Source organism: Triticum aestivum, chromosome 4B, assembly GCF_018294505.1.
Source record: "Triticum aestivum cultivar Chinese Spring chromosome 4B, IWGSC CS RefSeq v2.1, whole genome shotgun sequence".
Taxonomy (NCBI): Eukaryota; Viridiplantae; Streptophyta; class Magnoliopsida; order Poales; family Poaceae; genus Triticum; species Triticum aestivum.
In genome coordinates, this window is record NC_057804.1 from 611,466,291 (window position 1) to 611,490,318 (window position 24,028).

A 24,028-nucleotide genomic window follows, 5' to 3' on the forward strand; every position below is an offset into this window, starting at 1 on the left:
ATGAGTAGTACAAGAGTAGATCTACCACGAGATCGTAGAGGCTAAACCCTAGAAGCTAGCCTATGATGGTATGATTATAATTGTGATTGGCCTTCTAAGGACCATCCTCTCCAGTTTATATAGACCCCGGAGAGGGCTAGGGTTTACATGGAGTCAGTTACAAGGAAGGAAATAGAATATCCGAATCGCCAAGCTTGTCTTCCACGCAAAGGAGAGTCCAATCCGAACACGGGACGGAGTCTTGAGTCTTGTATCTTCATGCTCCAATAGTCCGGACGATGTGTATAGTCTGGCTGTCTGGATACCCCTAATTCAGGACTCCCTCAGTAGCCCCTGAACCAGGCTTCAATGACGATGAGTCCGGCGCGCAGTCTTGTCTTCGGCATTGCAAGGCGGGTTCCTTCTCCGAATACTCCAAAGTACCTATTACGACGATCAGTGTCCGGCTTCTCATTAATGTTGTACTCCTCAGCTTCAGTGCCTCAATAATGACCATTTCCACGTGTCGAGCGAATGCGAGGAGCCGAGGCATTTTTGCATTTGCCACCCCCGATCCCTCGGGCTAGCCGTCTATTTGAAGAGATGGGGATTCTCAGATCCAAACCTCACTCTTCCCCCTCAAGCAAGCATCCAACAAAGCGCCCCGGAAAAACCATTCCAACATGGGCGGTCGTCGCAGCTCTCCTGCTCGCTCCCCTCGCCCCAAGCTGGGGGACTAGGAAGAGTGTTCAGTTATTCATAGCCGTTTGATAGAGTTACAAACCCAAGGGTTTCTTCCACCGGCATTCATGGTCCCCGTCCGAGCCGGAATAGCCACCTATAGTGGCGGGGAACAAGCGGAGGGATCTCCTAATCTGTCTCCAGAGGAGTGAATATGACCCATCCCGCATCTACTAAGGGGCTTCGGGTTTCCTATCCACCCGTTCCTTCATGGGCTCCTGGAGTTCTATGGCCTCCAGTTGCAAAACTTTACCCCCACCTCCGTACTACATATAGCCGGGTATGTCGCCCTTTGTGAGCTATTTCTAGGCTGCGAGGCTCACTTCGGGTTATGGAAGAAGCTGCTCTGCCTTGTCCCCCACAACCAGGGAGAATCCTTATGTCAAGTTGGTGGGGCCGAAGTATGGTGCATTGCCAAGACCGGATACCTATCCGGCACTCCTAAAAAGGCACCTGAGAACTGGCCTTCGGAGTGGTTCTACATTGATGACGTTCCCCTTACGGATCCAGTCTGGACAGGCCTCCCCAAGTTTAGTAACGCCCCGCCAAGGGCACGTCTAAGCTGGCACCCCCGAGGCCCCCCAAGAGGAGGATACCAGGGAGATACACTTCCTAATGAGCAGGATAAAGCTACTAGCCAAATCCGGACTAACGATAGTCGAGGTTATGGCAATATGTATAATGCGGGGAGTGCAACCACTCCAATATCGGGGAAATCCCATGTGGCACTTCAACGGGGAAGACGATGCCACCCGTTGTGGCCGTAAGGGTCCGGACTCCAACACTGCTCTGGCAAGGATACTACCCGATTTGTACAAAGGAGAAGAGGAAGACTTCCTTCACATCAAACTGCGGGATGGATTCTCCATGTACAACCCCCCAAAATGGGTAAGTCGTCATTCATTTCCCCGCTTTGCCTATTGTGGCGTTCTTCGCTAATATTACCTGCCTCGATATTTCCGAGAAGGAACTGAGGAGGGCCGTAGAAGGAATCTCCAGCCCTTCCCTGCAGCCGGAGGACCCCGAAAGGGCCCTGGATCCAGGACTCGAAGAAGATTCGGATATGACTGTGGAGCTTGTCAACGGATTTTATCGGGCGAGCTGCGATGGCACCTCAGTGGCTATTACTACCGATTATCCCGGACTGCTACCTTCGTCGCGTGTAAGCCAAGCCGAAGACTCTATCCTCCGAAGAGGACTCCTTCCTGATGTCATGCCTTACCCTTGAAGTGTCATGTTTTTGCAGGGACGACGGTTGGAGCGCAGGGTCGAGCCCCTAGGGACCCGTCGGCCACAGGCATCCGGATGGGGCAGGATTAAGAGGAAGGTGGTTAGGGTCGAAACACCGCTACAGAGGTAAGGGAAAAACCTGTCATGTAATTATTGTATTTGAAGTATAACAACGCCCTTCACGTCCTGGCAGGAAGAGGAGTATCCGGACTATATCCGGGGATCCTGCCAATCACGCCTCCACCAGTCGAATTCCAGAACCGGCTTCGAGAGAGGAGGCGGACATGGGGCCGATGCCGCATAGTCCTTCGACAGAGGACGCAGGTATGCTCTCTACCACGAATTTCTAAGTAGAGAGCGCCATGAATCACCAGCATCGACGGGCCGTGCTTCGCAACAACATCTTTTCCGAAGAGGCATTTAATGCTTTCAATTCGGGAGACGCGTACATCTGAGCTGCTCAAGGCGGGCTTGCCCGAGCGACGGACCAGTATACCAAAGACATACATGTAAGAAAGTTTGATAAGCATGTATAGCAGTAGACCTTGAGACTTCAAACGGTTGGAACAATTGTTTTAAGGATCAATTTATGCATAGGTTCTTGTAGATAAGAATGAGCAATTGTCTTGGGAGCTGGAGGAGTGCAAGACCCAGCTGAGGGCCACGGTTGCGAAGCTAGAGGAATCCCAGAAGGCCTCATCTGGTAACATTTGTCTCGATTGTACGAAAATACACCAATTAGTAAGTGGCTGGTATGACGAGTCTAACAGAAAATTCTTCAGATAACCCCGGGGTGAATCCAAAGGGCGGAAGGGATGACGAGTCGCATCTCCAGAGGCAGCTAAAGGCCGGCGAGCGCATTCTTACACAACTTAAGCAGGAGAAGAATAAACTTCAAGATGCCAATGTTCGGCTGGATGTGGAATTGAAAGACGTCCGCGCGCAGCTGGCGGACTTCCTGAAGGAGAACAAAAGTCTTTGACGCGGCATTTATGGTAAGTGCCTAGACAAACTGTAGCATAGTTCGACGAGGAAGTGTATTGAAAGAGTTTTGCTTTTAGGAATGTTAAGGGGTCGCCCTGAGGAGGAGATGCCCGCATCTGCAGATGATTTACTGCAAGACCTCTCACAACTGCAAGAGCAAACTCGGGAGGTGATGCAGGACATTGTTCAGGCCTTGTGGCCATCAAGCTTCCTGCCGAGTGGCATGGGGGAGCTTGTGGACATGCTTCAAGGAGCATGATGGCGCTTCCGATTGTGGAAAGTGTCTGCCTGCCGACAAGGTGCAAGAGAAGCCTGGGCTATGGTCAAGACGCGCTACACCAAGCTGGATCCGAACCATATGGCCGAAGTCGGACCGGCGGGGCCAGATGGCAAGAAATTTCCGTGAGTCTGGTGTATGACCAGGTAGCGTTAGCCGCAAAGCATTCCCAACAGGATTGTAAGCTAGATAGCCTGTTGGATGGTATAGAGGAGGAATATAGTCAGTCCAAGTGACTGTGTAAATCAATGTACATTAGTATTCCCTAGCCGGATTAAAATCATTTGTCATGGCGGACCTTTTCACTTTAGCCCCCAGATCCGATAGTCTGGGGTGTTTCCGAATACCCTCTCAGTTATTCAGAACCGCGGTATGCATGGAAACCAGGTGTAGGGGTCATAAGTGCTTGAACAGACAAGTACCCAACTAGTTATGTTATATTACATGGCTAGTAAGAAACATTTTCCAGGGAGAATAGTTCTGTCAGGGGTTCCTTTCCCTGGGTACGCATGCAATGATGCACATGTCCGGACTACGAACAAAGGCGCAGGATACAAAACTTCTGGGGATTTACATTATAATAAATGAAGATCTTTTGTTCACCGACCGAATATTCTCTTAAGGAAGCTAGCTTTCGGCTTCACCCATTCTGAGGTACACATCCGGCTGAACCGGCAGTAACAATCGCAGATGTGCTCCCCTTATGCCCTAGCCGAATTAACGGGAACGTAGGGCATAAACACAAGAGCCGGGCGATCCAGCTTGGCCACATCTTAAGTCATATCGATGCATATAATGGTGAAGAAAAGGCACACATGGAAAAAGAAATGCATATGTGATGGGCAAAAAGCCTTTAGAGTAATTATGTTTAGCTTCCGTATAGGAAGCCCCAGGGTATTGCTTACACACATAGTGCGGCTAGAGTAATCGAGGAGTACGTACTGTATTAAATACTTTGTGTGAAGAGAAAAAAGGTCGAGAAAGGATAAGGGAGGGAGCATAATTAAAAAGGAGGAGGTAAGGAGACAAGCACTCAGTTCGGCGCTAGGCGTAGAATCTCCGGAGTCTAGCCACGTTCCACGGGTTCGACTCGAGTCTGTTATTGGACGCATTATGTAAGCGGTACGCTCCTACGGTGAGAACTTTTTCAATGATGAAGGGACCTTCCCACTTGGGTTTGAGCTTGTCCTTCTTCTTCTTCGGTAAGCGTAGAATGAGCTCGCCAATATTATAAATTTTGGCCCGCACTTCTCTGCTTTGGGATCGTCGAGCCTGTTGCTGATAGAATGCGGAGTGGGCCTTCGCGACGTCGCGCTCCTCTTCCAGGGCGTCCAAGTTATCCTGCCGATCTAACTCAGCTTCCTTCTCTTCGTACATGCGTACACGTGGCAAATCATGTATTATGTCGCTGGGTAGTACTGCTTACGCGTCGTACACCATAAAAAATGGTGTATATCCGGTGGTGCGATTCGGCGTGGTCCGCACCCCCCAGAGTACGGAGTCGAGCTCCTCGACCCAGTGCGTGTCTGACTCTGTCAAGGATCGCACTAGTCTGGGTTTGATGCCACTCATGATGAGACCCTTTGCCCGTTCGACCTGGTCGTTTGTTTGAGGATGGTAGACGGAAGCGTAGTCGAGCTTAATGCCCATTTTGCCGCACGAAGCTTTCACTTCATCGACTGTGAAATTTGAGCCATTATCGGTGATGATGCTATGGGGGACACCGTATCGGTGTACGACCTCGGATATAAAGTCTATTACTGGTCCGGATTTGGCCGTTTTAACTAGTTTGGCTTCTATCCATTTGGTGAACTTGTCTACCATGACCAATGAGTATTTTTTCTTGTGGCTTCCCCCTTTAAGGGGTCCAACCATATCCAGCCCCCAGACCGCGAAGGGCCAAGTTATGGGGATTGTTTGGAGAGTGGTAGGGGGCATATGACTCTGATTGGCAAAGAGCTGGCAACCGACGCAGTGTTGCACAAGGTCTTGTGCGTCTGCTCGGGCCGTCGGCCAATAGAAACCTGTACGGAAGGCCTTGCTAACTAGTGCTCGAGCCGCAGCGTGGTGCCCGCCTAGTCTGGCATGGATTTTAGCCAAGAGCTGCCACCCTTCCTCTTCGGAGATGCACCTTTGGAGCACTCCGGTCGCACTTTTCTTATAGAGTTCCCCTTCATGGACTTTGTAAGTTTTAGAACGCCGGACGATGCAGCGTGCCTCATTTTGGTCTTCGAGGAGCTCTTGCCTATTTAGGTAGGCCAAGAAAGGCTCGGTCCATGGGGCGATTACAGCCATGACTTCATGGGCCGAAGATGTTATTTCGGTGGTAGAGCCTCCTATTACGTCTGATTGTTCGGAATCTGGGGATGTATTCGGATCCGTGCTGTATTGTCGGAGTCCCCTTCCCATACCACAGATGGCTTGAACAGCCTTTCCAGGAATATGTCGGGTGGGACAGGGTCGCATTTAGCGCCGATGCGGGCAAGGACGTCTGCCGCTTGATTGTTTTCTCGAGCCACATGGTGGAATTCGAGCCCCTGAACCGAGTTGACATTTTGAGGACGGCATTACGGTAGGCCGCCATTTTCGGATCCTTGGCATCAAAGTCTCCGTTTATTTGTGATATTGCGAGGTTTGAATCCCCGCGCACCTCTAGGCGTTGAATACACATAGAGACTGCCATCTGAAGACCGTGCAACAGAGCCTCGTATTCGGCTGCACTATTGGAGTCCGTGTATAATATTTGGAGGACGTATTGGACCGTGTCTCCGGTGGGAGACGTCAGGACTACACCTGCTCCCAATCCATCCAGCATTTTAGAGCCGTCGAAGTGCACGGTCCAGTTAGAGTATGCGCCGTACTCTTTAGGGAGTTCGGCTTCCGTCCATTCGGCGACAAAGTCAGCTAATAGCGACTTGATGGCCCGCCGAGGCTTGTATGTTATGTCGAACGAAAGGAGCTCGATGGCCCTTTTAGCGATCCGGCCCGTAGCATCGCGGTTATTTATTATATCATTTAGTGGTACTTCGGGGGCCACCATAATCGAACACTCTTGAAAGTAGTGTCGTAGCTTTCGAGGTGCCATGAAGACCGCGTATGCTATTTTTTGATAGTGTGGGTATCGGGATTTACATGGGATGAGGACCGTGGATACATAATAAACCGGCTTCTGTAGCGGGAATTTGTATCCATCAACCTCTCGTTCGACGACGAGTACTGCGCTTACAACTTGATGTGTTGCAGCTATGTACAGCAGCATAGGTTCGCCGATGTTTGGCGCTGTTAGGACTGGATTATTGGCCAATAAGGTCTTTATCTCGTCGAGTCCGGCCGCGGCTGCATCCGTCCACACGAAGTGTTCAGTGCGCCGAAGAAGGCGGTAAAGAGGCAATGCCTTTTCTCCTAACTTGGAGATAAAGCGGCTCAAAGCAGCCACGCATCCAGCTAGTTTATGGATGTGCTTGAGGTCTGTTGGTGTAGCCAATTGCAACAGAGCTCGGAATTTTGCCGGATTCGCTTCAATTCCTCTATTGGAAAGGATGAAGCCCAGCAGTTTTCAGAGGGGACACCGAAAACACATTTTTCCGGGTTCAGCTTGATGTCTTATGTTTGGAGGTTATCGAACGTAAGCCTCAAGTCATCTATTAGGGTTTCGACGTGCCTTTTTTTATAACCACGTTGTCCACATACGCATCCACTGTTTTGCCAATTTGTTTTTCCAGGCATGTTTGAATCATGCGTTGATAGGTTGCACCAGCATTCTTAAGCCCGAAAGGCATGGTGTTGAAGTAGAAAGGGCCATATGGCGTTATGAAAGTTGTTGCAGCTTGGTCGGACTCTGCCATCTTTATTTGATGGTATACAGAGTATGCGTCGAGGAAACACAACGAGTCGTGTCCTGCTGTGGCATCGATGATTTGATCGATGCGAGGGAGGGGAAAGGGATCCTTGGGGCAAGTCTTGTTGAGGTCTTTGAAGTCGACGCATAGGCGCCAGGATTTGTCCTTCTTTGTTACCATTACCAGATTTGCCATCCAATCTGGATGCTTGATATCTCTGATGAATCCGGCCTTGAGTAGCTTGGCTAACTCTTCCCCCATGGCTTGCCGTTTGGGCTCTGAAAACCGCCTTAGGGTTTGCTTGACAGGTTTGTATCCTTTTAATATGTTGAGGCTATGTTCGGCCAATCTGCGTGGGATGCTCGGCATGTCTGATGGGTGCCAGGCGGAAATGTCCCAATTCTCGCGTAAGAAGTCTCGCAGTGCGGCGTCCATTACGGGGCTCAACTGTGTCCCGATAGAAGCTTTCTTCGTGAGGTCCGTTGGATGGAAGGTGAATTTGACTATCTCGTCTGCAGGTTTAAATGAGGTGGACTTGGGTCTCTTGGCGAGTATCACGCCATCCCTATCCATGGTGGCGTGCAGTGTTGTCAATTCTTCGGCTGCTAGGGCTTCGGATAATGCTTCCAAGGCTAGTGCTGCGGTTTTGTTTTCGGCATGGAGTGCGACATCCGGATCACTGGCTAGAGTGATGATTCCAATGGGTCTGAGCATTTTAAGCTTCATGTACCCGTAATGGGGTATAGCTTGAAAGCTCGTAAACGCGTCCCGCCCTAGAAGGGTGTGGTATTCGCTGCTGAAAGGAGCCACTTGGAATGTAATTTCTTCGGACCTGTAATTCTCCGGGGTGCCAAATACCACATCGAGTGTGATTTTCCCGCACACCGTGCCTCCCGACTAGAGATAATTCCCCTAAAGGTTGTGCCGCTTTGTTCAATGCGGCTTTTATCAATTTCCATCTTCTTGAGTGTTTCTTTGTAGATCAAGTTTAATCCGCTTTCGCCATCCATGAGTACTTTAGTGAGCCGAAAGCCATCCACTATTGGGCTAAGGACCAGAGCGGCTGGTGCCCGGACTGTTTGGACTTGAGGTTCATCACTGCATTGAAAGTTATAGCAGTGTCGTTCCACGGATTTATTTTTGCCACATGGCGGATTGTAGCGGGGCTCCGATGAGCTCGCTTGCGCCTATTGTTTGAAGCGAAAGTCTCGAAGACTATTAGTACCGTATTGTGCTCTTCGGCGGGATGTTGTTCTACTTTATGGCTTATAAGGAGATCCTCGCCACTTTTTGCTACCTGCCGGAGTATCCAACATGTCCTAAGGCTATGGGTTGGTGTTGTGTCCGGCGTACTATGGAGTTTACATGGCCCATTGAGCCATTCTTCCAATATGGTTCCACGCCCTGGGGCGGGCTTCGACTTCTTGGGAATTGGATCGGCCGACCTACGAGGGTTCGCCTGTTTAGCTTGAACAAAGGTTTTGGTGAGAGCCGGGCTATCCCAAAATCATGTTTGGGTTTTCCAGGCGCTTTCCATCGCATAGTACTTTTGTACTATGGTTGCTAAGTCAACAAGGTGTACTATGTCACGGCGACTTATAGCATTAAGGATTCCTTTGTCCGTACAGTTTTCATAGAAAAGTGAGACTGCGTCCTCCTCGCGATAGTCCTCGACCTTATTTAGCACAAGGAGGAATCTGGCCCAGTAGCGATGTACTGTCTCATGGGGCTCTTGTCTGATATGGGAAAGACGATTTAAGCACGGATGGGTGTCCGTGGCTGAGTCCAGATTCTGATCCGGCCTAGCGCCTAGGGGCAGGGGAGTCTTCGAGTTCGACAGCTCGGGATCCAGGATGCTGCCTGATTTTTCCGGTCGAATACCCGATCCTAAGTCCGAGATCTGGGCCAGGTCTTCCCTCGAGCGGGAGTTTGGCTCAGAGAGCTCGGTGATCCGGACACGGTTCATCCTCAAAATAGAGGGGTAATCCATATGTGGTTCCTCCACTACCGCTATCTCATGGGTGGCCGGCGGGGATCTAATGTCCCTTTGGTCGGGTTTAAGCCCAATCCAGTCATAGTCCATGGCGACTCCAAAAGCGGCGATGCGATCCAAGAGCTCATTAAGGGAGGAGATCTCTATCGAATCTATCTGTTTGGCAAGCTCCGAATTGATGCAAAGGTTATGCGTGATGACCTGAGAGGCCATAGTTGGCGTGACAGCCAATGGGGCAGCCATAATGAAGTCGCCAAGTCAGAGAGTTTGGCGTACAGCCAGCGCTCCCCCAGAGGTGATGTTGTCCTTGACAACGAGATGAGTCATCGAGCCTTGCAGCAACGACACAGAGGAACTCTCAATGAAAGCACCAATGTCGGTGTCAAAAGCGGCGGATCTCGGGTAGGGGGTCCCAATCTGTGCTTCTTAGGCTGATGGTAACAAGAAGCAACGGACACAATGTTTACCCAGGTTCGGGCCCTCTCGATGGAGGTAAAACCCTACTTCCTGCTTGATTAATCTTGAAGATATGAGTAGTACAAGAGTAGGTCTACCACGAGATCGTAGAGGCTAAACCCTAGAAGCTAGCCTATGATGGTATGATTATAATTGTGATGGGCTTTCTAAGGACCATCCTCTCCGGTTTATATAGACACCGGAGAGGGCTAGGGTTTACATGGAGTCGGTTACAAGGAAGGAAATACAATATCCGGATCGCCAAGCTTGTCTTCCACGCAAAGGAGAGTCCCATCCGGACACGGGACGGAGTCTTGAGTCTTGTATCTTCACGCTCCAATAGTCCGGACGGTGTGTATAGTCCGGCTGTCTGGATACCCCCTAATCCAGGACTCCCTCAGGGGGGTTTGGATGAACAATGAGCGGTGGGAGTGGATGAATAGGTCCCCGTGGCATTGCCTCTGGATGAACAGGACCCCGATCAATCGAGCCGGTTGGGGCTGGATGAACAGGACCCCTTGGAGGGCTGGATGAATAGGACGACCCCGTGGAGGGCTGGATGAACAATAGATGGTGGAGGGGTGGATGAATAGTAGCCCGTGCAGGGGTGGTTGAACATGAGCCCGTGGAGAGGGGTGGTTGAACAGGAGCCCGTGGAGTAGCGCGTGGTGGACGCTGGATGAACATGAGCCCATGGATAAACATTCGCAGGTGGAGGCTGGAGGAGGTCGACGGTGGATGAATAGTAGCCCGTGGACGCTGGAGGAGGTCGACGGTGGAGATGAACAGTATCCCGTGGAATCCCATTTTGCGGTACACCACACCCCTCCCGATGAATAGGACCCCTGTTTCGACTGTAGCGCTCCAACACAAGTCCGTTTCGTCTGTTTTGCGGTATTCCGCACCCCTCCCGATCAACAGGACCCCTGTTTCGACCATTAGAGGTCTGTTTCCTCCGTTTTGCGGTACGCCAGACCCCTCCCGATGAACAGGATCCCGTGTCGAACATGGCTGGTCGAACACAAGGCCGTTTCCTCCATTCTGCGGTATGCCAAGCCTCGTTACCATCGCCTGTTCCATCCAAGCCGGTTGGCTCCCACGCGTTCCGTTGCCTCCCGATGAACACGACGCATTCCGTTGCCTCCCAATGAACACGACGCATTCCGTTGCCTCCCCATGAACACGACAACGACGCAGTTTCTCGGTTCCGACCCGGCCATGTACACAAGCCCTGGCCGTACATATGCGTGAGTAGGCGTTCGAGACCCTGCCCGTATGTACGTACATGGACGTATTTACTTTCTTGCACCCTGGCCGTTGTACGTACATGTACATGAAACGTGTGCGCCTCTACTACGACACGTGCGGGCCTCTACTACGACACGTGTGCGCCTCTACATCGACCAGTATGTACATACATGTTCACGACCAGAATGACAACGTTATGTACGCTTTGACCAGGTGGGTCCCTGTAATGCCCCGGATACAACTTTCCATATTCGTAACTCCAACTCTTGCCTTTTCTGGAGATGCGATATGGTATTTCCTTCGTGGTTGGGTTTTTGTCTTTTGTTTTGCTTTTTGTTCATGTCTTGCATTTAATATCATAGCATCATGTGCATTGCATCCGCATGTTTTCATAAAACCTCGTAGCCGGTTGCAGTTGCCCTTTCTCTCTTTGCCTCCATTGTCATTTTGTCAGGCCCTTGTCCTCGTTGACCTCTCTCAGACCCCTCGTGTGCGTGTCTGAAACTTACCCGAACCCGAACCGGTCTGTCGTTACCGGTGGATCCGGATTATCCCCAAACATCTCTAAAGCATCTCCGTTTTATTATTTGGACTTCCTACCTATTTATCTCGAGCGTCTGATCTAAATCGGAGGGTCATTCTAGACCCCTTCCTAAATTTCATTTGCTATATAAGAGGTCCAACCCTAAAACGTGGGGAGCTGTCCCATCCTTCCTATTCTGCGCCGCCACTCTACCAAATCCTCTCGGGATCCCCTCCCGATCATTCTCCACCCAACCAGCGCTCTCCCTCCTCCTCGTTCCAGATGCCCGAGCCCCCAATCCAAAATTCCTCTCGGCCTCCACCCTGTAGCCTCCGACCACCTCCCTTGATCTGTGCGCCTGCCCAACCGGCGCCGCAGCTCTCCACCTGCTCGATCCAAGGAGAGGAGATCCTCCTCGCTCTCCCGAAGCGCCTGTCTCCTCCCGATCCAGGGAAGAGGAGCTTCTTCTGGAGCCCCTCCCGTACGCTTCCTCTGCATCGACCTCGAGCAGGAGGCTCCCGCTTACCACCTCAACCTCCCGAGCTCACGCCTGCGCCCCGCCGCCCTCCAGCCGACCACCAGCACCAAGGCCGTGCCCCTACTCCCTTCCCCGTTCCCTTCCTTGCTGAAGCCCCCTCTCTTCCATCGCCTCACACCTCTCTCTATTCTCAATTTCTCTGTCCATAGGAGCAACCCCGTGCGATGGCTTTGCAGCCCCTGCCGCCGCCCTTCTTCGTTCGTCGCCGTCTCCGCCAGATCCGGCGAGGCCTTGCATCCCCACCTTAAGATCGACGCTGCCGCTCGAGACCATTGTGCGCCAAGTCCCCGCTGCCGCCGTCGTGCCCTGTTTCTACCTCGCCCGCTCATCTCTGTACGCGAGGGAACCGAGCGCTCGACCGCGTGCGTTGACCGCGCACTCGTCGAACCGCTATCCCGCGCGTGGCCCAGATCCGCAGCAGGCCCAGCGCGCCAGGCCCGCTGGCCTGCTCCACCGCGCCCTCCCGCGAGCCGCCTTCCCGTCTGGGCCGAGACCATCGGTGAGGCCACCCCCAGCGCCTCCTTTTTTTTCACTGTTGGCCCAGCCAGTTCTGGCCCGCGTCTATTTTTTTCAGCGTCAGAGAATTTGTCTAATTATCCAGCGTTTTACTGTTTTGCAGAAAAACCCCTTAATGTTCATGCATCAATAATTAATTAACCATGCATCGGATTAAAACAAATTATATATGTAAAAGGCTTAGAATTTCATCTAGTTTCATAATATTCAATTTTCATCCATGTTTAAAATGTTTAAAATGCTGTTTGTTTAGATTTGTTAAATGCCATGTTAAAATGATTTATTTCATAACTAAATAACCGTAGCTCCAAATTTAATAAACTTTATATGTAAATGGGGTGGAAAATGCCTAGTTTAACATGGTGGACTTTATTTTCCTATTTAACAACAATAAAATATGTTTTAGGGAAGAACAGTACCAAATTCGAAATATGCATATGGGGATTTTTCCGGAATTGTTGTTTGTGATTCCGACCTCATTTAAACTTGCCTAGATAGGTAGTTTAATTATGCTTCACCTCTTGCCATGTTTAACAACATTTAATATTGTTTGGTAGCTTAAACGAGATTAAACTAAATATGTCAATGTGGTGTTTTGTCAATATGCAAACTTGTAGTATTGTTTGTTGCACTTGCCATGCCATGCCTCATTAAACCGGACATGCATCATACTTGTTTGTGCATCATGCCATGTTTATGCTTGTGCATTTACCATGTTGTTTATTTCTTTCCGGTGTTGCTTCTTAGTTCCGGTAATGTTGCGATTGTGAGGATTCGTTCGACTACTCCCGTTCGTCTACTTCATGGACTCGTTCTTCTTCCAAGCGGGATTTCAGGCAAGATGACCGCTACCCTGGATCTCACTACTATCATTGCTATGCTAGTTGCTTCGTTCTATCGCTTTGCCGCGCTACCTATCTCTTGTTGCTCAAGCCTCACCATTTGCCATGTCAGCCTCTAACCTTTTTCAACCTTCCTAGCAAACCATTGCTTGGCTATGTTACCGCTTTGCTCAGCCCCTCTTATAGCGTTGTTAGTTGCAGGTGAAGTTGAAGATTGCCCCATGGTGGACAGGATTATGTTGGGATATCACAATATCTCTTATTTAATTAATGCATCTATATACTTGGTAAAGGGTGGAAGACTCGGCCTTATGCATGGTGTTTTGTTCCAGTCTTGCCGCCCTAGTTTCCGTCATACCGGTGTTATGTTCCCGGATTTTGCGTTCCTTACGCGGTTGGGTGATTTATGGGACCCCCTTGACAGTTCGCTTTGAATAAAACTCCTCCAGCAAGGCCCAACCTTGGTTTTACCATTTGCCTCACCTAGCCCTTTTTCCCTTGGGTTTCCGGAGCCCAAGGGTCATCTTTATTTTACCCCCCGGGCCAGTGCTCCTCCGAGTGTTGGTCCAACCTGACCGATGTCCGGCGCCCCCTGGGCAACCAGGGTCTATGCCAACCCGACGTCTTGCTCATCTGGTGTGCCCTGAGAACAAGATATGTGCAGCTCCTATCGGGATTTGTCGGCACATCCGGCGGCTTTGCTGGTCTTGTTTTACCATTGTCGAAATGTCTTGTAAACCGGGATTCCGAGACTGATCGGGTCTTCCTGGGAGAAGGAATATCCTTCGTTGATCGCGAGAGCTTATCATGGGCTAAGTGGGGACACCCCTGCAGGGTATAAACTTTTGAAAGCCGTGCCCGCGGTTATGTGGCAGATGGGAATTTGTTAATGTCCGGTTGTAGATAACTTGACACCAGATCCGAATTAAAACGCATCAACTGTGTGTGTAGCCGTGATGGTCTCTTCTCGGCGGAGTCCGGGAAGTGAACACGGTTTCTGGGTTATGTTTGACGTAAGTAGGAGTTCAGGATCACCTCTTGATCATTGCTAGTTGACGACCATTCCGTTTGCTCTCTTCTCGCTCTTATTTGCGTTTGTTAGCCACCATACTTGCTTAGCCGCTGCTGCAACCTCACCACTTTACCCCTTCCTTACCCATTAAGCTTTGCTAGTCTTGATACCCATGGTAATGGGATTGCTGAGTCCTCGTGGCTCACAGATTACTACAACAACAGTTGCAGGTACATGTTATGCGGTGATCATGACGCGAGAGTGATGTTACTTGTTTTGGATTTCTTCTTCTGCTTCTTCTTCGATCAGGGGATAGGTTCCAGGTCGGCAGGCTGGGCTAGCAGGGTGGATGTCGTTTGAGCTTCTGTTTGTGTTTCATCCGTAGTCGGATGTTGCTCTTATGTATGATGTATTGTTGTATTCTTGTATCATTGGATGTATTGGATGTATCCCCATCTATTATGTAATGTTGATGTAATGATATCCACCTTGCAAAAGCGTCTTCAAGATGCGCTTCTGTCCTTGGTGGGACCTTCGAGTTCCTTTAGGATAGGGTCGCATCTTGGGCGTGACAAGTTGGTATCAGAGCCTCGACCGACCATAGGAGCCCCCTTGATTGTTGGCCATTGTTGAGTCTTGAAGAAAACTATTTTGAGTCTTAGGATTATATATATCGGAGAGTAGGATTCTTTTTACTCCTCAGCCCCCTTCGTCGCTCTGGTGAGGTCTCCTGACGTAGATGTTTTGTCTTTCCTCTCCTCAATTTTTCTAAAAAAAAATTAGGATCACGCGGGTATCTTGGAATCGTTCCGATAGTCTTGTGACGAGAACATTGTTCTTGGTGCCTCCTGACATTTAGGGGTTGTAGCAGTGTCCCGGGGAGTTGAGCTCCGAGGTGTTGTCGTCACAATTTTATCGTTGCAGTTCTGGAATACCTGAGTTTTGCCGACATCGAAAATCTCTTTTATGCAGTTGTTGGTGAGATAACCTCGACGCCACCCAGTACTGGGGAGTTCGGGAGTATTGCCATAGCTCATATAACGGATGCTTTTCAAAGGTTGAGGTACACAATTTTCGGAGTTTTCTTGGTTATGTGTTGACGGATGGATACAACTGGATGTAGGGATTGTTAGTTTGGGTGAGATATATTGCTTCCCCTGTATCCCCAACACCAGATTGCATAACCAGAAAGTTTCGGGAGTTTATAGGTGGGAATTCAAGTAGCTCCTAGAATATCTTTCCGACAGATGCATGATATGGATTTGGGTAAATCTCTATCATATGTTTGTTCCGGCTTATTCTGCAAGCCAAATCCTTTGTTTTGTTTTATTTATGGTATTCGAGTTGCTTCGAAGTCAAATGTTGAATCCATACCTTTCCTAAACGGTGTTCTCATATTGCTATGTGAATACTAATCCTTTTTGATCATTGAGGTTGTCATGTTAATCACTTTCCAACCGGTGCGCTTCTCTTCAAGATGATCCCATCATTCTCCCCATCCGCAAGATCAATTCTAACTTTTCTCAATGGTGTTTGTTTCGTTCATCCCAAGTTGTCTTTGTTTTTCCCCACCCTCCCACCCTTTTCTTCAAGGACTCATTTATTTTAATCATGTATCCTTTTATTTGTGGGGAGTCTCTTCATTCTTTTCTTTTAATGTTCTTATCCGGTGATTCCGCATGAAGATGCTCAACAGTTTCAAGTTCGTCATCCTTCATTGTTGTTTCCTCTCCGGTGGATCCAATTCAATCTTTCGATATTCATCATATTCCTTTCCTCGTTTCTAATGCTTTCTCATGCCGGTGCACCTCTCAATCACTCACCTTTTGCTATTCATTTGTTCCAGAGTGTTGAAGATATCTCAGAAGATTTGTGTTTCCATTCTTAATCTGTTCAAGCTATTTGGAGATTGTTATCTCATTCAAGACATTTAATTCAACCGGTGCAATCTCTCTTTAAAATCATTTCCAACGGTGTTTTCTTTTGAGTGGGCCCTAACCCACAGGTTTTTTCCCAGGATCTTACCTGACTCTTCTAGTTATTCCGGAGCTATTCCCAAATTCTTTTCAGAGTGTGACGTAAGAATGGATTCCATCAGTCACATGCCTTTCCAAGATCGTTTTCAAATTCTTTTCATCGTTGATTCAACCTTTCTATTCTTCATTTCGGAGTATCTCAACAATTCATGGTGGTTCTCATCATCATTCTCAACATTTGAAGACCGAAGAAGGATTTCTCCTAAATCTTGGTCCGTTCTCTTGAAGATTCATAGTTCTAGCTTATGTCATCCTCTCATAATTGTTTTCGATTGTGAGAATTCTTTTCAACCATCCGACGCATTTCAGGAGTTACTTCCTTTCTTGATAATCTGGATGCCATCATTTCTGAATATTACTCATTCCCAACCTTCAACTCTTGTTCTCCAAATCCTATCGGTGAATCGTTCTAATATCCTCTAATCAGTTCATGATCTCTTCGGTCTCATGTATCTAAATCCCCTCAAGTATCTTCATTCGTTTTCCAATTCTTCCCAGTGAATTGTGCCTTTGCTATGTTCATTTTCAATTCTTACGATGGTTCGTTCAAGATTTCTCTTCCTTCGTTATCATATCAATTCATTCATTCTTTCGTTGTTTCAGTTCCAACGGTGGTTCCATCAATACCTTCTCAAATTCGCGCTATATCTCTCTTTAATCATTTTTCAACGCGAGTAAGTAGTATGAAAATCCATTGCTTGTCATCAATTTAATTTGATGAAGGATAAGCATACAATAAATATTATTCTTATTTCCTTGAGGTGATTCAATTCTTTTCTTCCGGAGATTGTTCATGATGAAGTAATTCACGGTTCTAGTGTTTCATCTTTTCCTTTTTCGGAGTTCCAAGTTTTCTCGGTTACATCGTCGCGAAGCTCCATCTAAATCATTGCAAGGCTTCACCTTGTGTTTTCAACTTCTCTTTCTTTCTATCATCCTTTTATTGCCGGAGTTCTCCATGGAGGCTCTACATGGTGGTTCATCAAGGATTCCTTTCATTCTTCAATTGTTCTTCAAGATTTCTTTCGAAGTTATGACCCGCCAAGCTATACTCTAAAATGAACATGGTGCTCAACACATGTTTTGTTTTGGGGAGTTCAAGTATTCTTCATCTTGCATTCCGAAGTGCAATTCTTTCTACCTTATCTTTTGACGTGGTGTTATGTCACTCTTGACAATTTCCTTCATGTTTCATGATTCATATGTTGTCAAGAATGAGGTAGTTTAAATCCATCAATCTTTTGTTGGAGTTATATTGGGTTATATCTCACCTACAGCCTTCCCTGAGGAATGTAGCTATTTGTGGTGCTTATCAATGATCCAATTTTCTCCTTCTCATCTCGGTGAAGAAGTTTTTCATCTCTTTGGTGCTCTCAATCAAATCAATGGTTTCCATTAGTGGCCGGTTGTCACCTCATAGTCTCGAGATGTTTTCCATAACCCCACAACAAGCTTGTGCTTCTTGTTGTTGATTTTCCAACAACTTTGTTCGATTCTTCTTTGCAAGGAGGATTTCTTAGCTCGTTTGTGGCAGAAGTTGGCATTTTCTTCTCCATTCTTTTATTCCAATGATCTATCTTCTATTCTTTCTTCCGAAGGCATGGTGATGTTGCTCTCTTCACTCATCATCTCGAATTGTGAGGATCGTGTTCTTTTCATGCTTATCCATTTAACCGGAGTGTTGTGTCATCTCTTCAAGTTCTTTTCATCTTATCAAGTTTTCCTTCTTCTTTCAGTCGGAGTGCTGCCCAAATTATATCAATCTTATTCCTTCTCTATCTAGTTTTAACCGGAGTGGTTTCAATATCTATCTTATCACTAAACCTCTTGGTTCTCGTCGTATCCCTTGTTCCTCTTTTCTAACAGAGTGTTTTCAACTTTGCTCATCTTTGTTGTTTTCTTTCTTTCATTTTGCTCAACATCTCAAGGTTCATGGTTTCACTCGTTTGTCGAAGAAGCAACTTAGTTTTACCTCTTCTCTTCCTCTTCCGTTTCTCTCCGGTGCCATCCTAGATCTCGGGACGAGATCCTCTCGTAGTGGTGGAGTGTTGTAACGCCCCGGATACAACTTTCCATATTCGTAACTCCAACTCTTGCCTTTTCCGGAGATGCGATATGATATTTCCTTCGTGGTTGGGTTTTTGTCTTTTGTTTTGCTTTTTGTTCATGTCTTGCATTTCATATCATAGCATCATGTGCATTGCATCCGCATGTTTTCATAAAACCTCGTAGCCGGTTGCAGTTGCCCTTTATCTCTTTGCCTCCGTTGTCATTTTGTCAGGCCCTTGTCCTCGTTGACCTCTCTCAGACCCCTCGTGTGCGTGTCTGAAACTTACCCAAACCCGAACCGGTTTGTCGTTACCGATGGATCCGGATTATCCCCAAACATCTCTAAAACATCTCCGTTTTATTATTTGGACTTCCTACCTATTTATCTCGAGCATCCGATCTAAATCGGAGGGTCATTCTAGACCCCTTCCTAAATTTCATTTGCTATATAAGAGGTTCAACCCTAAAATGTGGGGAGCTGTCCCATCCTTCCTATTCTGCGCCGCCACTCTACGAAATCCTCTCGGGATCCCCTCCCGATCCTTCTCCACCCAACCAGTGCTCTCCCTCCTCCTCGTTCCAGATGCCCGAGCCCCCAATCCAAAATTCCTCTCGTCCTCCACCCTGTAGCCTCCGACCACCTCCCTCGATCTGTGCGCCTGCCCAACCGGCGCTGCAGCTCTCCACCTGCTCGATCCAAGGAGAGGAGATCCTCCTCGCTCTCCCGAAGCGCCTGTCTCCTCCCAATCCAGGGAAGATGAGCTTCTTCTAGAGCCCCTCCCATACGCTTCCTCTGCATCGACCTCGAGCAGGAGGCTCCCGTGAACCACCTCAACCTCCCGAGCTCACGCCTGCGCCCCGCCACCGTCCAGCCGACCGCCAGCACCAAGGCCGTGCCCCTACTCCCTTCCCCGTTCCCTTCCTTGCTGAAGCCCCCTCTCTTCCATCGCCTCACACCTCTCTCTGTTCTCAATTTCTCTGTCCACAGGAGCAACCCCGTGCCATGGCTTTGCATCCCCTGCCGCCGCCCTGCTCCGTTCGTCGCCGTCTCTGCCAGATCTGGCAAGGCCTTGCATCCCCACCTTCAGATCGACGCTGCCACTCGAGACCACTGTGCGCCAAGTCCCCGCTGCCGGCGTCGTGCCCTGTTTCTACCTCGCCCGCTCGTCTCTGTACGCGAGGGAACCGAGCGCTCGACTGCGTGCGTTGACCGCGCACTCGTCGAACCACTATCCTGCGCGTGGCCCAGATCCGCAGCAGGCCGAGCGCGCCAGGCCCGCTGGTCTGCTCCACCGCGCCCTCCCGCGGCCCGCCTTCCCGTCTGGGCCGAGCCCATGGGTGAGGCCAACCCCAGCGCCTCTTTTTTTTCACTGCTGGCCCAGCCAGTTCTGGCCCGCGTCTGTTTTTTTCAGCGTCAGAGAATTTGTCTAATTATCCAGCGTTTTACTGTTTTGCAGAAAAACCCCTTAATGTTCATGCATCAATAATTAATTAACCATGCATCGGATTAAAACAAATTATATATGTAAAATGTTGGAAATATGCCCTAGAGGCAATAATAAAAGTATTATTATATTTCCTTGTTCATGATAATTGTCTTTATTCATGCTATAACTGTATTATCCGGAAATCGTAATACACGTGTGAATACATAGACCACAATATGTCCCTAGTGAGCCTCTAGTTGACTAGCTCGGTGTGATCAACAGATAGTCATGGTTTCTTGGCTATGGACATTGGATGTCATTGATAACGGGATCACATCATTAGGAGAATGATGTGATGGACAAGACCCAATCCTAAGACTAGCACAAAAGATCGTGTAGTTCATTTGCTAGAGCTTTGCCAATGTCAAGTATCTCTTCCTTCGACCATGAGAGCGTGTAACTCCTGGATACCGTAGGAGTGCTTTGGGTGTATCAAACGTCACAACGTAACTGGGTGACTATAAAGGTGCACTACAGGTATCTCCGAAAGTATCTATTGTTTTATGCGGATCGAGACTGGGATTTGTCACTCCGTGTAAACGGAGAGGTATCTCTGGGCCCACTCGGTAGGACATCATCATATGCGCAATGTGACCAAGGAGTTGATCACGGGATGATGTGTTACGGAACGAGTAAAGTGACTTGCCGGTAACGAGATTGAACAAGGCATTGGATACCGACGATCGAATCTCGGGCAAGTAACATACCGATAGACAAAGGGAATTGAATACGGGATTGATTAAGTCCTTGACATCGTGGTTCATCCGATGAGATCATCGTGGAACATGTGGGAGCCATCATGGGTATCCAGATCCCGCTGTTGGTTATTGACCGGAGAACGTCTCGGTCATGTCTGCATGTCTCCCGAACCCGTATGGTCTACACACTTAAGGTTCGATGACGCTAGGGTTATAAAGGAAGTTTGTATGTGGTTACCGAATGTTGTTCGGAGTCCCGGATGAGATCCCGGACGTCACGAGGAGTTCCGGAATGGTCCGGAGGTAAAGATTTATATATGGGAAGTCCTATTTTGGCCACCGGAAAATGTTCGGGATTTTTCGGTATTGTACCGGGAAGGTTCTAGAAGGTTCCGGAGTGGGGCCCACCTGCATGGGGGGACCCACATGAACGTGGGTAGTGGGGGAAAGGCCCCACACCCCTGGTCAAGGCGCACCAAGATCCCCCCTTAGAAAGAATAAGATCATATCCCGAAGGGATAAGATCAAGATCCCTAAAAAGGGGGGATAACAATCGGTGGGGAAGGAAATAATGAGATTTCTTTACTCCCACCTTGGCCAACGCCCCAATGGACTTGGAGGGCAAGAAACCAGCCCCTCCACCCCTATATATAGTGGGGAGGCGCATGGGAGCTATACACGAAGTTCTGGCGCAGCCCTCCCCCTCTCACAAGTACTCCTCCTCTCCCGCGGTGCTTGGCGAAGCCCTGCAGGATTGCCACGCTCCTCCACCACCACCATGACGTTGTGCTGCTGCTGGATGGAGTCTTCCTCAACCTCTCCCTCTCTCCTTGCTGCATCAAGGCGTGGGAGACGTCACCGGGCTGTACGTGTGTTGAACGCGGAGGTGCCGTGCGTTCGGCACTTGATCATCGGTGATTTGAATCACGACAAGTACGACTCCATCAACCCCGTTCACTTGAACGCTTCCGCTTAGCGATCTACAAGGGTATGTAGATGCACTCTCCTTCCCCTCGTTGCTGGTCTCTCCATAGATAGATCTTGGTGACACGTAGGAAAATTTTGAATTTCTTCTACGTTCCCCAACAGTGGCATCATGAGCTAGGTCTATTGCGTAGATTCTTTGCACGAGTAGAACACAAAGTAGTTGTGGGCGTTGATGTTGTTCAATATGCTTACCGTTACTAGTCCAATCTTGTTTCGACGGTATTGTGGGATGAAGCGGCCCGGACCGACCTTACACGTACTCTTACGTGAGACAGGTTCCACCGATTGACATGCACTTGGTGCATAAGGTGGCTAGCGGGTGCCAGTCTCTCCCACTTTAGTCGGAACGGATTCGATGAAAAGGGTCCTTATGAAGGGTAAATAGCAATTGGCATATCACGTTGTGGTCTTGCGTAGGTAAGAAACGTTCTTGCTAGAAACCCATAGCAGCCACGTAAAACATGCAACAACAATTAGAGGACGTCTAACTTGTTTTTGCAGGGTATGCTATGTGATGTGATATGGCCAAGAAGAATGTGATGAATGATATGTGATGTATGAGATTGATCATGTTCTTGTAATAGGATTCACGACTTGCATGTCGATGAGTATGACAACCGACAGGAGCCATAGGAGTTGTCTTTATTTATTGTATGACCTGCGTGTCATTGAAGAACGCCATGTAAACTACTTTACTTTATTGCTAAACACGTTAGTCATAGAAGTAGAAGTAGTCATTGGCGTGACAACTTCATGAAGACACGATGATGGAGATCATGATGATGGAGATCATGGTGTCGTGCCGGTGACGATGATGATCATGGAGCCCCGAAGATGAAGATCAAAAGGAGCAAAATGATATTGGCCATATCATGTCACTATTTGATTGCATGTGATGTTTATCATGTTTATGCATCTTGTTTGCTTAGGACGACGGTAGTAAATAAGATGATCCCTTACAAAGTTTCAAGAAGTGTTCTCCCCTAACTGTGCACCGTTGCTATAGTTCGTCGCTTCTAAGCACCACATGATGATCGGGTGTGATGGATTCTTACGTTCACATACAACGGGTGTAAGACAGTTTTACGCAGCGAAAACACTTAGGGTTAACTTGATGAGCCTAGCATGTGCAGACATGGCCTCGGAACACGGAGACCGAAAGGTCGAGCATGAGTCGTATGGTAGATACGATTAACATGAAGATGTTCACCGATGATGACTAGTCCGTCTCACGTGATGATCGGACACGGCCTAGTTGACTCGGATCATGTGATCACTTAGATGACCAGAGGGATGTCTATCTAAGTGGGAGTTCATAAGATGAACTTAATTATCCTGAACATAGTCAAAACACCTTTTGCAAATTATGTCGTAAGCTCGCGCTTTAGTTCCACTGTTTAGATATGTTCCTAGAGAAAATATAGTTGAAAGTTGATAGTAGCGATTATGCGATCAGTAGAAAGCTTATGTCCTTAATGCACCGCTCAGTGTGCTGAACCCCAACGTCGTTTGTCGATGTTGCGAACATCGGACATACACGTTTTGATAACTACGTGATAGTTCAATTAAATGGTTTAAGTAGAGGCACCAAAGACGTTTTCGAAACGTCGCGAAACATATGAGATGTTTCAAGGGCTGAAATTGGGATTTCAGGCTCGTGCCCACGTCAAGAGGTATAAGACCTCCGACGATTTTCTTAGCCTGCAAACTAAGGGAGAAAAGCTCAATCGTTGAGCTTGTGCTCAGATTGTCTGAGCACAACAATCACTTGAATCGAGTGGGAGTTGATCCTCCAGATGAGATAGTGATGTTTCCCCAAAGTCATTGCCACCAAGATGCTAGAGCTTCGTGATTAACTATAACATATCAGGGATAGATACGATGATCCTTGAAATATTCATGATGTTTGACACCGCAAAAGTAGAAATCAAGAAGGAGCATCAATTGTTGATGGTTGGTGAAACCACTAGTTTCAAGAAGGGCAAGGGAACAAAGGGATACTTCATGAAACGGCAATTCAGCTGCTGCTCTAGTGAAGAAACCCAAGGTTGAACCCAAACCCGAGACTAAGTGCTTCTGTAATAAGGGGAACAACCACTGGAGCAGCATTACCCTAGATACTTGGTAGATGAGAAGGCTGGCAAGGTCGATAGAAGTATATTGGATATACATTATGTTAATGTGTACTTTACTAGTACTCCTAGTAGCACTAGGGTATTGGATACCGGTTCGGTTGCTAAGTGTTAGTAACTCGAAATAAAAGCTACGGAATAAACGGAGACTAGCTAAAGGTGAGCTGACGATATATGTTGGAAGTGTTTCCAAGGTTGATATGATCAAGCATCGCACGCTCCCTCTACCACCGAGATTGGTGTTTGCGTTGAGCATAGACATGATTGGATTATGTCTATTGCAATACGGTTATTCATTTAAGGAGAATAATGGTTACTCTATTTTTGAATAATACCTTCAATGGTCTTGCACCTAAAGGAATGGTTTATTGAATCTCGGTCGTAGTGATACACATTTTCATGCCAAAAGATATAAGATAGTAATGATAGTACCACTTACTTGTGGCACTGCCATGTAAGTC